Source organism: Pan paniscus, chromosome 2, assembly GCF_029289425.2.
Source record: "Pan paniscus chromosome 2, NHGRI_mPanPan1-v2.0_pri, whole genome shotgun sequence".
Taxonomy (NCBI): domain Eukaryota; kingdom Metazoa; phylum Chordata; class Mammalia; order Primates; family Hominidae; genus Pan; species Pan paniscus.
Window position 1 is genome coordinate 87,982,015 of NC_085926.1, and position 17,596 is coordinate 87,999,610.

General features: G+C 35.6%; 1 protein-coding gene across 7 annotated transcripts in view; it reads left to right on the forward strand.

The window, feature by feature from the left end:
• HTR1F (5-hydroxytryptamine receptor 1F) overlaps positions 1 to 17,596 on the forward strand; it is a 263,146-nt gene that overhangs the window by 29,895 nt on the left and 215,655 nt on the right. The window contains exon 3 of one of the 7 annotated variants that reach the window (XR_008624772.2): positions 3,617 to 3,905. The exons of the other annotated variants lie outside the window; for them this stretch is intronic. The gene's annotated coding sequence lies outside the window, so the exon portion shown is untranslated. Of the gene's footprint in view, positions 1 to 3,616; positions 3,906 to 17,596 lie in introns of those variants that run through there. 7 annotated transcript variants of the gene reach the window in all.

Sequence of the window (17,596 nt, forward strand, 5' to 3'; positions counted from 1 at the left end):
TATATTTAACCATCTTCTCAATTATAATAATGATTTGGAAAATTTAATGTTTTCTTTTATATAATTTGGCAGGGTGATAACTATCCTCAGTGGGATAACAGACTAGTTTTAACTCTTACATCTCCACGTTTCAGAGTTTATTTGAGGCAAAGTATGATTTTTAAGAACAGCTACTGCTTATTTTGCTCAGGTTGCTTATTGCCCAGTCTGAGGGGACCATTCATAGCTTATCCATGTGATACACAACCTGCACAAGCCATACGTGTTACCTCTGATTATATGTGTACATAAGAAATGAAACAACATAATAAATGTTACTCTTGGGAACAGCAATGGATTAAGAGCCCTAATATCTTTATTCAGGTCACTGATCTGCTGGCTCCTAGCCGGATAATATTATTCATATCAATTAGCCTCTCTGAATCCAGAGTGCTTGTTAGGAAAATGGTGACAATAATATTTACCTTCCCAATCTTACACAGTTGTCTGAGTTAGTCAAAGAATGTTTTGTAAAATTTTAAGTTTTATATAAATGCACATTATTATTTAGAAGATTAATGCAACCATAGGATAGTCACTTGTCATATATATGGATTTTAATATTTTTAAGAGACAGCATGACATATATCATGTAAGCTACTGTCACAAAGCTAAACGTATATATTTAATAAATGATTTTTTAATTAAATGGATGGCAGTAATGTACTGTCTATTGCAAATGTTGTAACAGTTTATATTAATTTATAATTCTATACATTAGATTTTGAAAATCTCAATGGTACCCATTCTCCTTAGTATTAATTTTTAAAAGTTTTTATTTTCCAAGTATACTGATTCTCAGTTATGATGGAGAATATCAACAGTTACTGATTCAAGATGCTCTTGCCCCTGCAAAGTCTACTTCGTAGTTCATCTTCCTTTTCAAGACCTCTAGATGTTGGAACACTTTAGGAATACATCTTCAGCTCTCTTCCCTTCTTTATCCATATCTCCACTCAGGTTTTCTCAACTGGTCCCATATATATATATATATATATTTTGAGACATGGTCTCATGCTTTTACCCAGGCTGGGCTGCAGTGGCACAGTCACAGCTCATTGCAGCTTCCACATCCCAGGATCAAGTGATCCTCCCACCTCAGCCTCCCTAGTAGCTGGGACTACAGGCATCAGGCGTGCACCACCATGCCCGGCCAAGGCTGGTCTTGAACTCCTGAGCTCTAGTGATCCATCCTCCTCAGCCTCCCAAAGTGCTGGGATTACAGGCTTTAAAAAAAACAAAAACAGGCCAGGCACAGTGGTTCACGCCTGTAACTTCAGCACTTTTGGGAGGCCGATGCGGGCGGATCACGAGTTCAAGAGATGGAGACCATCCTGGCTAACATGGTGAAACCCTGTCTCTACTAAAAATACAAAAATTAGCTGGGCATGGTGGCGCGCCTGTAGTCCAAGCTACTCGGGAGGCTGAGGCAGGAGAATCGCTTGAACCCGGGAGGCGGAGTTTGCAGTGAGCCAAGATCGCGCCAGCCTGGCGACAGGGTGAGACTCCGCCTAAAAAAAAAAAAAAAAAGCTAACATATGCAGAAGTCTCCCAGATCTTTATCCCAGCCCTGAATCCCCTATGATTTCTTACTTAGATATCAAAGAGCTATAAATCTCTCCCTGTATGTCTACTCAATGATTCAAAATAGATATGTACTAAATTAACTTTTTGATGTTCCATCTAAACTTGTTCCTCCACAAATCTTTCCTATTATAGTCCTACTATACCCTTGGTTGCTTAGACCAAAAATGTGGGGGTCTTACCTTTGTCCAACCCATCAGAAAGTCCTATGCATCCTACTCCAATACATATCCCTAATGATGCCCTTTAAAATGCGACATGATTGGATCCCTGGCCAGTATTTCAAGCTTGTTTATGTAAAACAGGCCTTTTTACTTATCACTCTTCATAGTGCATTATCCCTCCTATAAATTCTATTTCTCTGTTAATTTATGTTTCTCTCTCTATTAGGAAAACATTTTTTTCCGTTTTATTCTCAAGTCAGTATAGTGGACTGGAATAGTGCCTAGCACAATTACTGTAAGCACTCAATAAACCTTGTGAATGAAAGAACGAATTGATACCCATAATATGAATCCCTGAATGAAACAGACCTAGAAGTGATGGGAATGAGATTGACAGCTGCACATAACCATCAGTGTCCTGGACTGGGACATGTGTATAGGTGTACTTTCATAAGCACATTATTTCTTTACGAAATACATTCTTGGAATTACTTTTGACTTCAAAGAGTCAAAAATTACCAAATTAATTCAAATAAATAATAAAATTCTGTTTTCAACTCAAGATAATTCTATAAGTATGAAAGCTCCCAAAACAAGGCAAAAGAAAATGTTTTTGTTTCCATTTTGAATTTTTCATTTTTCCAGCCACCCCTCTCTAGCTTCTGAATTTTTACACTGACGAACAGATTTTGTGTCTTTCTTCCCATAGCTAAAAATGATATTCAGACTTAATAATAGTGATTATAAGAAGTATTATTATGCCAATTATTTCAAATTGTGCAATGGTCAAAGCACATAAAAATATGTCATAGCAATAAATCTGTTTTCCTACTCTTTGTAATGTCTTATTTGCCTTAACAACTTTTCAGACAACAGCTATAATAAATGGACTCTCAAGTATGATTTGCATCTCTCCCATCACAAGAGTAGTGTCTGTTTCAGAACTCACAGTTGTGTATGATATATTTAAATGATCCCGAATAATCGTCCTCAGAGCTGTCCTGACCTTACCGATAATAAGTTTTATAGCCCTTTATATTGTAGTTTGCCTGAGCCTGAAATATATTAATTACCACAAATATATGAAATGTGTGGTTGTAAAATCCCTGACTTCTCTCTTCTAAGTCTAATAATCACTAAAATATGTACTATTGCTTTCATGTCACATTTACCTGGTGCTTGTTTCCCCTTCTATATTCTGTATGTTGTTTGATGGTTCTTTCTCCAGTCTCTCATGCCAGAAGAGTCATTCCTTAATGCCTGGCTCTCCTTCATTTCATATATCCAATTGATCACTGTATCTTCTCAATTCATCATACAAAATATTTCTGGGATTTATGCTCTTTTCATTAGTACCATGGCTTCCTTTAAAAATTGACCCATTTTAGTCTCAGAGTCGCACTTGCCTGGCTTCTAACGCTACCACCACTTTCCCATAAAACCAGAGAGGAATTAACTTAGAATCATGTCACAAAGCCTTCTCCCTGAAAGCAAAATGGTTGCCTTGCTGCTATATACCCAATGACAGAGGTAACACTTGAGACAGGAGATTCTACAGGAAGAGTGTAAGTTGTGATACCAGACAGACAGGCAGGGTTTTAGATCCCATTGTAGGGACATACCACCACCTCTATCAGTGGTGTAATACTGGATAAGTTCACCTCTCTGGAACTTAGTTTAACTATGTTTTACTTTGAAATAATAATTCATATTTCATAGGATTGTTGTGAAGACTAAATAAGATCATGTGTATTAAAAAATATTTGCTGTAATGTATTGAATGCTCACTAGAGGATAATTTCCTTCCTGCATTCTCCTACCACTTCTAGGCACCATCGATGGTACCAGAACCTGTCTGCAGAAACTCTGCATGCTTTCCTCGTTCTCCTGTCCTGCTATCATTTGGGGACCAAGGATATCTTTATTTCTCAAACAGTATTAGAGAACCTGGGTGAGACCATATTCTGTCTCAGGGAACCTGTTTGATCAATGCTTCTGCAAATGCTCTTTCTATAATAGCTGGAAACTGTTTCTCTTCATGCTATTTTCTTGCTCATACATCAATGATTGATTTCCCCTAGGTTACAAGCAAAAATAAATATTTCATAGCTTTTTCTACTCTACCCTTGCATATTTTTATGAAATCAGCTCTGCCACTCGTTCTTTTTACCTGCTTGGTTTTCTCATAAACTCCATGTCTTTTTAATCCTGTGTACTTTCCATAGCCAGCCTCTCCAGTTAGAATGCTTTTCCCTGCTTATACATCCCGTAAACGCCCATTATTCTCAGATCAGCTTCTCTATAAAGCATTGCCAACCTTTGCTTCATCTCAGAAAGTAGGTGTTTTCCAGCTTAGTGTTCCTATCCCTGCAGTGCACTTCGATAAGGTCTCTTTAAGCCTGTATCTTGCCATATTGGTACTATTTGTCTTACCTACTACCGTGTAAATTCCTTGAATGGAGAACAGTACCACAGCACCTAGAATGTGCTTGAAAGTCCACAAATAGTAGATAATGGAAGGTGTTGCTATCATTATTATTATTATTATTTTGGAGACAAGGTCTCACTCTGTCACCCAGGCTGGAGTGCAGTGGTGTGCTCTTGGATCACTGCAACCTCTGCCTCCTGGTCTCAATAGATCCTCCCACCTCAGCCTCCGAAGTAGCTGGGACTGCAAGCATGGGCCACCATGCCCGGCTAATTTGTGTTTTTGTAGAGACAGGCTTTCGCCATGTTGCCCAGGCTGGTCTCAAACTCCTGAGCTCAAGTCATCTGCCAGCCTCAGCCTCCCAAAGTGTGGGAATTACAGGTTTGAGCCACCACTATCATTATTTTCTTTCTTTCTTTCTTTATTTTACTTTAAGTCCCAGGATACATGTGCAGAACATGCAGGTTCATTACATAGGTATATGTGTGCCATGGTGATTTCCTGCACCTATTGACCCATCCTCTAAGTTTCCTCCCCTCTCCCCGCAACCCCCAACAGGCCCTGGTATGTGTTATTCCCCTCCCTGTGTCCATGTGTTGTCATTGTTCAGCTCCCACTTATACTATAATTATTTTCATTGCCCTTATCAACTTAATTTTTTTTTCCTTTCCTAGGCAGTCACATTCTTACCTGAATTTTCTTTGTCAAACTGTGCTACCATTTTGTATCCTGTGTCGTAAACAAGTGTAATTGTTATGCAAGCACTATTTTTATATAATTCTAAACACCAAGACTTTAAAACCTAGAAGAAAACTGCAGTATGTATGCTTCTCTCATTTGCATGAAAATAGCATTCTGTAATTGAGATTTCAAAGTTGAGAAATTCTAAAGCCTTTATTTAAAAAATCCTTTGAAAAATTAATCATATTTTTCCAGTTTTGTAAATAAATGAATTGGAAAGCAATGAAGCAAAATTTAACAACCTTCAAAATACACACTCACATTCTACTCCTAAGTTCTTTTATATTGCAAGTTGGTGCCAAAAAACATAGCCCTATCATGATGGTCCTGAGAGAAAACCTCATTGATTGGAAAAGGGTGAGGTGATCTAGGAATAACTGGCATTCAGCTGTTGTATCGTAGTTTCAGTACAACTTGGAAAAATGGCACCACACATTCACAGGAACTGTACCCTTCTCTCCTGGGGTAACTTAATGAACTTCTCTGGCTACCTGCACAAGATCTTCATCACTCAGTTAAGGGCCAGAGAGAGCAAAATATTTAAATATGTAGCAAGTAAGCCTACTCTATGGTAGATCTACACTAGGTTTGAAGAGTTCTACAGTTCCATCTGGGTAGGGGAGGGTAATTGTATAACTCTTGATACTTTTGGTATACCATCTAGATGACCCTTCCAACACATTGGCCTCTCAGTTCCTTGGAAAATCTCTCTTCCAATGATCTTGTTCCTCATCCTACCTCAGTTACTCAATCCCATGAGCTTATCCTAGATCTCTCCCATATCTGTGATGTGTTTATATTATTTATTTTGTTATAAGATTGTTTTATAAATTCTGTTCCATTTCTCAAAAAGTCTGGTAATTTATAGCATGTCTCTGCATTCTTCAGTTGGTAGATGAGAACTTTCAAAAACCCACTTTGTAACTGACGAAATGAGGAACTTATATTTCCTGGCATAACATGAACTGGGAGTGTCATTCAAGTTCGATTAGTTAAGCACTAAAAAAAATTAGGCTCATGTTTTTAGCCTCTTTTTCTTACTTTAAAAGGAATTTTTCTAACAAATTCAGTTTAAGTGTAAATACAACTCTTCATTATCCACAACAACAGGGAATGGAAAATTGGGATCTACAGATAATTCAAAATTTTACTTTAAAGAGCACATTCAACCTTTGTTCCCCATGAGCTCTTAACATTGCTTAGAGCTAAGAATTAATTTGTGTGGATTTTATCACTTTTTATTTGACACCTCACCCAAGGAAGAATGCTGATCAGCTGTGAATTAGGCACTGAGTAGAGTAGCCAGAAAGAGTGAAATCAGAAACCTGAGCACTTGAATCAACCACAAATTTCATATCTAACCCTTGAACATTTTAAATGAAATATATCTTCATTTTAGTTTTATAATAGCAATAGACATTCTAAGACGGAACTAAATACAGAACATTTTTTGAGTGCGTAGATTTTCTGAAAAAGATCACCTGTTCTATTGTTACTTGAAAATGTACATTAATGTATTTAATTCAACCTTCTGGATGAAACAGTGCTAGAACTATGTCATACTTTACCAAATCCATCCCTTCCCAATAACAAAACAAAGAAATGTTTCCCTTTCCTTCCTGTTTTCTTCAGGTGCTTTTCATCAACAGAAAACCACTTGCTGACATGTGGTTCATTTCTAGGGTGGACAAGTAATTTTTAAAAATTTATTGTGGCAAAGTCAGCATACCAAAAAAAAAAAAAGTTAAAAAAAAAGATCTGTCCTATGCTTTATTTGTGAGGCTGTGAAGGAGACTTCTATGGCTGTTGCTGCGTTGGGTTATCTTTATTTTACCTCCTAGTTGAGTGATGAGCCTTTTCAAAGAGAAAAGAACCAAAGACATGTCCTTCTGCCTGTTTGCTGCACCTCAGTTTGGTCTCCAGACTCTGATATTGTTGGGTGGCTTCATGAAAATTATCCACCAATTTCTTTAAAAAATCAGTTTCATTTATTATCATTTAAAGATAAGTAATATTCTACATTTGTATGTAACAAGCAGAATCTGAAATCCAGTATTGAGACTATCAAATGAAGCATATGCGATATGCAGAATATGCCTAAAAAGCTGTGATCTTCCTTAAAACACTGAAATCCAAGTCCTCCAAATTTGGCAGAGGAGAAAGCCTCCCTGTTCATGAGAAGGCAGTCGGACCACTAACCTTCACGGTCATTCCTCTGGGATTCCCCCCTTCCTTAGGGATCTCTCTGACTGCATTTGCACATTCACACTGTCCTGAGGGACTTAAGGAGCTTTTCATCTATGTTTGCGCACTTGTGTTCCACTCACCAAACATGTTATTAACTACTCTTTTTTGGTTCAAGTGAACCAGCCACTCATGTAAAACACACTTTTATGCTCATGGAGGTAATATATAGGTCTTCCTTTAGAAAAGGAAATTTGCAAAAATAACGATGTTACTTAATAAAATAAAAAACATAATTTATTCTTGTAATTTACCCTGTTATGTAATCAAAGGTATATACAATTTGTAAGTACATCATAGATTACTGATATGCTCAATTAGAGCCAGTAATTAATATTTGCAACAGAAGCATAAATATGATCTTTAAAAACTGACTAATCACTTTTGCTTGTTTTTTATATTTTTTATCCTTAAATAGTCTTTAGTGTGATATATACAATAGTATTTCCCTAATTTAAGCATTTTCTAGTCTTATTTACAAAATAAATTGAGTCCTATTATTTCATTTGAAATGAATTTTTATTTTGAAAATAATTTGGTAGAACATAAAACAAAATCTTCTTGGGTAGTTAAATATTTAATGTTGACACAGTCTTTTTGTGACATATTTGCTTCACCTGGATATGATTCTAGAGAGTCTATGAGCCCCTTGAAATTGTGTGCAAAAATATATGTGTCCTGGTATTATATCATTCTGGTGTAAAAGGTAGAACAGTTTTCCTCAGAACCATGACGTAAAATGAAATCTATGCATTGTGTGTAAATTCCTCCAAGCAGTATATTTTTAATACTGAAAAAATACTCATGTGTGTGGACTCACTGAAGTAAATGAAGTAGTGGTAAGTCCATCAGCATATGCACACTGATATATTTTCAGAATAATAGGAATATTCTTGGTCATGTCATAAAACTATGTATTATAATGATATAACTTCATTATTCACTATCTCATTTTCCTATGCTCTGGTTTATCATCATGAAGACATTAATTTCTCATGATTTCTCATGCTATCTATGGAAATAATCCTTTATTGAAAAAATAAGTATCTTGAAATTAGTGGCAGCAAAATGGATTTGGGAAGATCTCATTAAAGTGTATTTAGCAACATCTCACTGAATCTTGGTTACTTTATATTTTTACACACAGAAAAATATTTTGGATGTTTTAGAAAAAAAATGTGTAGAATTAGAGAGCTCTAACTGTGAACACCAACATTGTTTCGCCACCTGTATCTTGCATTAAGAGACAGATGGACTTGCGCCAGAGATTTAAAGTCAAATAAAGAAGTTCCTGGGTGAAAATCAGTATTACTGAAAAATATTTTACAATGAGTTCTTTCTCTAAGCAATGTTTATGGCACATGTATTGATATTTGAAGTAGAAATTAGTTTTAAGTAAATACGACATATAAATAATATTACGTGGAGTTCCATGAAAGAAGGGACTGTGTCCTACACTGAATTAATAGTTGATAAATGAAAAAATAATCAATGAATCAATATATGGATGTGGTAAATTCATAGCTATTTTTCTGTCTCCTGGTAGTGTGGGGTCTAAGTATACCCTAAATAACTCTTGAAATATTCTTATATATATGAGAAGAATTTGCTAATATGATGGACAAACATCATGCTCCAATGAAGTAATAATCTAATCAAGGTGAACAAAATATTTTGGTCTACAAAATAAATAACAATGCAAATATTAGTAACTAACTTTAGTAGGGTCTTTGTACTTTAAAAGATATTAAGAAATTATTATTATTATTATTATTATTATTTTGAGATGGAGTCTCACTCTGTCGCCCAGGCTGGAGTGCAGTGGCGCCATCTCGGCTCACCGCAAGCTCAGCCTCCCGGCTTCACGCCATTCTCCTACCTCAGCCTCCCGAGTAGCTGGGATTACAGGCGCCGGCCACCACGCCCGGCTAATTTTTTGTATTTTTAGTAGAGACGGGGTTTCACCGTGTTAGCCAGGATGGTCTCGATTTCCTAATCTCGTGATCCGCCTGCTTCAGCCTCCCAAAGTGCTGGGATTACAGGCGTGAGCCACCGTGCCCGGCCCACAGATACAAATTATTTCTATCCAGAAGAAAAACAAACTTCAGTGCTATAGATTATTATCCCAGAAATCTTATACTAATATTGTCTCAAAAGGCCTATAAATATTCAGATCTTCAAAATGCCCTTTGAATCAGCCTTGCCGTCTGATTGGTTTATTCATTAATTAAGAAATTGAATAATATCTTTGACACATGTTTATTTTATATTTTTATGAGCCACATTGCTAACTTTTGGAAACTTAATGGATTATTGTAATCTTCACAACTGCATGAAGTAGGTACTAAAATCATCACCATGCACTATTATTACTATTAACAGTACGATAGGTACTAGTTTCATCCCCGTAAGGAAACAGAATTAGTAAGATTAAATTACTTATCACACAGGTGGTAAGAATTTCAAGCTCTCTAATGCCAAGAGCCTGTGTTCATAACCACTATACTGTGCCACCTGCCTAGAAGCTAAAAGAGAACTCGTATTGAGTAACTAAAGCTAAAATCCGTATCTTCCATGTGTCTTGAAAGTATTGTCAAAGGCAAAGAGAATTTATAAAAGTACTTCGTCACTAAATTAATGTGATAGTAGAAATAATTAATTATATGTAATGTATAATATGTATTATACACACAAACACACACATAAGAATATCCCTTCTTTTTTTTTTTTTTCGAGACGGAGTCTCGCTCTGTCGCCCAGGCTGGAGTGCAGTGGCGCGATCTCGGCTCACTGCAACCTCCCGGGTTGAAGCAATTCTCTTGCCTCAGCCTCCCGAGTAGCTGGGACTACAGGCGCACGCCGCCACACCCGGCTAATTTTTTGTATTTTAGTAGAGACGGGGTTTCACCCTGTTGCCCAGGCTGGTCGCAAACTCCTGAGCTCAGGCAGTCCGCCCACCTCAGCCTCCCAAAGTGCAGGGATTACAGGCGTGAGCCACCGCGCCCAGCCAGAATACCCCTTCTTGTAAGAATTGTTCATCAGAGTAACTAGTTCACAAATGAATTCGTGAATACAGACCAAAACTTTGGCCTCTTGGAGAGAATCAAGCTGTGTCATTGTCAGACAGCCACAGAGTTTCTTTCACATTTCACATTATCAAGATTACATATTACTAACAAAATAATGTTTGAAAGTTATATTTGAGTTATTTGAAACTTTTATCAAGAGTTCCAGGAATGAAAAGCCTCTGGATAGTAAGTAGATAGATAGAGAAAATATTTGCCAAGTTTTGTTCCGTCTGTTGTTTTGTTTGCTTTTGTATTCAGATTGGTGTAACAGGACTTACGTGTCTGGAAATCACCTTTTCCTTACTCAAAGGTTCTTTAAGGTCTGAGGGTCTTAACAACACCTTTCTCCAGCTGTCAAGGAAAAGCTGCATATGAGAGATTTTTGCCTCTTGTTTAGAATTTTTAAGCTGCAAAGGATAACACTCTGTTTTTCTCAGCAGTGTTTTCTTCTGGCCCCAAATCTGCTTGCAATATTGTCATTGTTTCCACTGGCAGACTCTGCTTCCTTTGGGAGGTGTTTCTAGATAAAGGCATATAGGGTGAAGAGACTTCTGCTTCCCTTAAGTATCCAGAATGTCTCCAAACTGGAACTAGGGAAATATAAAAATTAAAAACCTTAACTATTTTTCTTTTAAAGCCATTTCCCAAGTGTTGTCCTTGAGCTTGCTATATCAAAATAACTCAATCTACTTGTTTAAAAAAATGCAGATTTCTTGGCCTCATTCCTGACCTTTTGGGTCAGAACCTGTGAGCTGGAACCAGGGAAACAGTATACTGTTTCAACAAGAAACTCAGTTGACCCCATACCGTATTTATAAAGCACTTAAAAAAATAGGGACAGGGTCTTGCTGTATTGCCCAGCTGGAGTGTAGTGGCATGATTGTAGCTAGCTGCAGCCTCAAATTCCTGGGCTCAAGGGATCCTCCTGACTCAGCCTCCCAAGTAGCTACCACACCTGGCTAATTTTTTAAAAATTTTATGTAGAGCTAGGGTTTCACTATATTGCCTAGGCTGGTCTCAAACTCCTGGCCTCAAGCAGTCCTCCCACCCTCAAGCAATCCTCCTAGCTTGGCCTCCCAAACTGCTGGGTTTACAGGCATAAGCCACCACGTGCCCGGCCTATAAAGCCCTTTTTTTTTTAAGTCCTTCTTATATTTTTACGTAATTGAGACTTGCACGAAGATTCTTAGCTTTTTACTCTGGAAAAGTATTGACTTCCATTTTTAATAACTTTGTAATCAGAGCTTACAAGTTCACTTCTGATTGTCTTTAAAGAAAAATTATCTTGTTGTATCTTCAAAAAATATATAGATTGGCTGCTCAACTCAGGTGCACATTTTGTGTTATACATGGCAAGAAACTACTTAATAGGGTGAGTATTCCTAACTGTTGCAAACTATCTGATAGTACTGTTTGTAATTTATTTCAGTGCTTGTATTTCTAGGACAGGGATGATATATTTGGATATAAAACCCAAGTTGGATTCCTCTAATCACTATACTATACATGCAATGTGATTGGATCTCTAATTCAGAATTGTAAGATACTGTGTGTGTATTCATATATGTATATATACACATAAGGTATGCATAATACATGTATATGTGTATGTTTATGTGTGTGTATATGTGTATATATGCACACAAATACTCATATAAATACTCATATAAATGTGAATATATACATATATTAAAAATGAAAACAATTTGGGACTTAAAAAGCAGATGTTATTTTAGGAAAGACTTAGTTCTCTTTTTTTCCCAAGCTATTTCCCATTAGTCTGTTTTCACTTGTTTGTTTAGGCCTGGGAAAGTCAACATGAGGTGGCGCTTAAGAACTTCAAGGTCTAGATCATACAAATCCATGTCTTTTGATCCCTAATGCCTAGTCCAGTTATAAACACACTTTGAACAGTGATGAATGGATATATGAGTGAATGAAAAACAATAGCTTAGACCAGAAGTCTGCAAAGTATAACCTGCAGGACCAAATCCATCCTGCTGCCTATTTTTCTATATCCCTGGTGCTAGGAAGGGTTTTTACATTTCAAAATTGTTATAAAAATCAAAAGGTTGGTAATATTTTATGACACACAAAAATTATAGGAAATTCAAATTTCAGTGTCCATGAATAAGGTTTTACTAGAAAACAGCCATGCTCATTTGTTTAGGTATTTTGTGTGGTTGCTTTTATGCTGCAATGGTAGAGTTAAGTAGTTGCAACAGAGACGATATGGCCTGCAAAGTTGAAAATATTTAATATCTGACCCTTTACAGAAAGTCTATGGATGCCTCAGTTTAGAAAGATTAAGTGTCTTGCCCAGAGAGCTACAAAATGTAAATTATGTATCTGGAATTATCGATAGGTGTTTGAACTCCGAATTCAATGCCATTTTCTCCGTACTTCTCTAAGCCTAGAAAATTGATTTTCGTTCTGGACCAAACATCTTGATTCCTGCTCCAGAGGTTCTTGGTGTTAGGCAGAACTGGATTTGAATCGTAACTTTGCTCAGGGCTGGCTACATAACTTGTGGGGCTCAAGGCAAAAGGAAAATGCCTGGCAATGGCAAAGGACCCTTACCCCCAAGAACCCCCGCAAACCCAACCCCACCCCCAGGGCAGACAGGAGCTAAATATGGAGATGGCATATAAATACAAAACTAAAATGACTAAGAATCTCAAGACAGCAACCACAGAGCATTAAACCCCAATTGGGGGACTTTTCTGAGCCTGGTCACAATGGTTATACTTCGATGAAGCCAGATTACAACATAATGAAATATGATGCCGTCACAAGTCAAAAAATCTATCTGAACCCCTATTTTCATAGTGATGCCATGTAGTTGATGATATCTGTCTCAAAAACTTTAGAAGTCACAATAGACCATGCATATAAAGCAGTTAGCAATGTTCTTGGCTGATTATTTTTCAATTTCCTGTACTTCCTTTCTAGTATTAAATCAAGAAGTAGCATTCCTATCGTAAAAGACTAAATGTCATTTCCATATTTTTGAGACCAAATTCCTTTTTAGCATGAACTTCATCAATGGTTGGATCATACATTATCCTAAAGAGATGTCCAAATTACAGATAAATTGAGCCATTATTTAGAGCCATTTTTGTTCTTTGTGAATAAGGCTTTCCCTGGGCACTTATCAGCTGTCTGTACCCTCTGGGTCTGCACATTATAAAGCAAATGAGGAACTTTCGTTGGGGCATTTTCAGACCCTTGCATTAGCTGTAGTGTGCCAGTGCAAAGGACCCTAACTTGATAATTTTATGGTCACAAGAACTAAGCCTACACCAAACCAACACTAAAACTACACTAAACCTATAATAATTCTAGATATTATTCTCCAGGATTCTACCCAGCAGAAAAGGAGATATCATCCATTTATTTTATTATCTGCAAAGTGGTGAACATGTACCCACTTGGCCAGATGGATTCCATGCTAGTGTTCAGCTTCCTTCAGGGAATATTTGTGATTCTGGTCAACCAATTCACTGATTTAGGAAAGACAATACTTCTATTCTGTTACTTTAGAGATCTGAGGTTGTCAGTAAAGTTAATGTAGTCATAAAATTACCATTAGCGAGAGAATAGTCTCATTCATTGAGATGTTGAGTTTTTTTGATATGAAAAAGGATATTTTTTCTTTTAGCTTTTGTTTTTTGTGCTAAAAGTCATATAATAATGTGTCCTAGTAAACAATAATATCTCAGAAGATTTTATTTTTGTTTCACGTTGAGTCACACTCAATTTTTGTTTGGAAAATAATTTTAATATCCATAAGTGGTTTTTCAATTTGTTATGAATAATACAGTCATCCAGTAAGTGTTGAATAAAGGGGAAGCTGCAGAATTTCTTAATGTTCTAAATTTCATTAGTTTGCAATTTATTAAAGACTAGTATTTCTTAGAATGTTGACATCTGCCATCAGATTATATTATATTCCGAATGTCCCAATCTCAGAAAAGCTCACAGCACTGAAGAGAAGCAATTCAATGATCTTCCAGATACCTCCCTGAGGAAAAAGTTTTAAAATATATGTATCAACTCTCTCCTACATCTTCTGAAACTAAGGGTCAGAGAGTTTGGGTGAAACATTAGAGAAAAACAAAAAACAAGATAAAATCTTGGAGCCCATTTTTTCTTTTTGTACTTCAGTATTTACTTATTCCTATCCTTAGTTCCACAATTATAAATTAATTATGATAACTTTTATCTTTAAGTTATTAATATAGTATCATTAAAATAAAATAATACTTTGTAGATTATGGGAAGAACATTTCATATCAGTGATATATTGTTAGTTTTTTGTGATAAGAAACATCAAATTTTTTCACAGACTTATTATGTTTGCAAAGAATTCAGAAGGACTTTTTTCCTTAACATTGTTTGCTCGTCAATATTAATTTTCTAAATTTCATGGATATTCATTTTCAGTACGATTAAATAGGCTTTTTTTTAGTTGCGATTATTATCAAACCAATTAAACAATCTTCAGTTAATAAAGAAGAAAAGGAATGTAGCTTACATAACTGAACAAGCCAAGGAATCAGAATCTCACAGTGTCATAATTCTTTCTCCATATTCTCAGTTCTGCTTTTCTCTGTGTTCACTTTTTTATGAATTATTTTTATAGAAATAAAGCAGTCGTCAACAACTCCAGAATTATATCTTACTAGTTTAACAGTGCCAACAGGACAGAGAACCTCTTTTCTTACAGTTCCAGCAAAAATCTGAAATTGAGCGTCATTGTAATTATTTGAAAAGCCAACCTGAGGCAAGTTCACAATCCGGAAGCTGAATATGTGTCCAACTTCACACAAATCACAAGGGAAAAAAATAGAAAGGATATTTCCCTCAGGAAAATCAGGGCACCATTACTCAGAGAGAGGAAACTGGATTCTCCACAAAGGAAAACAAAAAATGTCCTCCACAGTTTAACAGTAGAAATAGATGAATATACAGAATTCTAAATACATTGGATAATTTATTATTATTAAACACATACTATATAATGTGTGACAATTTTCTAATTTTTCACCTCATATTTTCTATAGGAAATATCACATATATTTTAAGTGAAAGGTACTTAGCCCATTTTCTGGCATTAAGTGGCATTGAATGTATTACAGCTCCTCCTTGACTTTAGACAATAAAATATTATTGTTACAGTATAATTATTATTGAAAAATATTTTATCTCTTATCCATAATCAATGTGTTTCATTTCTATTTTCTTATATTTTTAGAATTTCTTATTTCTTACTCAAATATTTTTAGAATTTATTTTATCCACGTGGATACTATATGGAAATAATAACTGAGATTATGGAACGATTTCTTTCAGAACATAAAATGCTTATTTACTTTAAGTTCTCTTGAGAGAAACCAGAGTCGAATTTCAATAAAGCTACACTCATTAAATAATAAAGAAAAAGAATCTTAATGATATAATAATTGCTAATAGAAATTGACCATTAGGGAAGAAAGATTTAGTTAAGGGCTGATTATCTGGAGGAATTGATGGAGGAAGTGGCTGGTAGTCAAAATACCATTCCTACGATGTTCTATCTCCTGTCAATGGTAGAGGTACCCTACCAGTGTCAGAATAAACATTTTCTTGTTGTCCTGTATTCCACCCTTGCCAGCCACTCCAGGGACCCTAATCTACCAACTATCCCCTGCCGCCATCTATCTTCAACCTCTCTCCATAATTCTTTCTTTTCTGCTCATAATCACCACTCTGTTTTCCATCTCTATAATTTTGTCATTTTGAGAAGCTATATGAATCGAATAATATAGTATGTGAAATTTTGAGTTTGTTTTTTTATATTACTTAACGTAATACCCTTGAGATCCATCCAAGTTATTGTATACAGCAATAATTTTTCCTTGATTGCTGTGATTACCTTTCGTTGCATTGTAGCTGAAGAGTTTTACATTTAAATTGTTGCAATATCCACTCAATAATGGACTGAAATGAAAACCAATTGAACTGTGCACATGCATTGTGAAAACAGTAGATAAGAAAACACAATTGGAATAACTACACTTTCTTCAAATCTAATGACAAAATCTAGAAGGAATGAATAGCTTCCCTAATGCTATAATCTGAGTCTGAAAACTTCCTTCCTAAAAAAAAAAAAAAATTCTCAAATTATTTGCCCATTTTTAAGTAAGGCTGTTTCCTTGTTGTTGAGTAGTTTGAGTTTCTTGTATACTTTTGATATTAATTGCTTACCTGCTGTATAATTTGCAAATATTTTCTCCCGATCCATGAATTGTCTCTTTATTCTATTGATTGTTCTTTTTATTTGTTTTTTGTGGGTTTTTTTTTTTTTTTTTTTTTTGCTTTCTAGAAGCCTTTTAGTTTGATTTAATCTTTTTATTTTCTTTTGCTTGTGCTTTGATTGCTTGTGCATTTGGGTTCATACTCAAAAAAATCATTGCCTAGATCAATGTCATGGAGCTTTTCTGTATGTTTTTTATGTTTATTTCCAATAGTTTTACAATTTAGGTTTTATGTTTAAGTCACTAATTCATTTTGAGTTGCTCATTGTAGATAGTGTAAGATAAGGGCCTAATTTCATTCATCTGCATGTAGATGTCAAGTTTTACCAACACCATCTACTGAAAAGACTTCCCTTTTCTCAGTTTGTATTCTTGGCAACTTTATCAAAAATGTATGGATTTACACCTGAGTTCTGTATTCTGTCCCATTGTTCTGTGTGTCTGTTTTTATGCCAGTACCATGCTGTTTTGATTATTATAGCCTTGTAATATATTTTCATGTTGGATAGTGTGATGCTTCCTACTTCACTCTTTTCACTCAGGATTGCTTTGATGATTTGGGGTCTTTTGTGATTGTAAGCAAATTTTAGGATATTTTTCTTTAAAAAAGTCATTGGAATTTTTTGTTTGTTTTTTTTTTACTTTTAACTTTTATTTTAGAATCAGGAAGTACATGTACAGGATTGTTACAAAAGTATATTGTGTGATGCTGAGGTTTGGAGTATAAATGAATCTGTCACCCAGGTAGTTAGCATAGTAACCAATAGGTAGTTTTTTTCAACTCTCCCCCATCTTGTATTCTCCAGTGTCTGTTGTTCCTATTTTTATGACCATGTGTGCTCAACGTTTAGCTCCCACTTGTAAGTGAAAACATGCAGTATTTGGTTTCCTATTTCTGCATTAGTTTGCTTAGGATAATGGTTTCCAGCTGCATCCATGTTGCTGCAAAGGACATGATTTCATTCTTTTTCATGGCTGCATAGTATTCCATAGTGTATATCTACCACGTTTTCTTTATCTAACCTACCA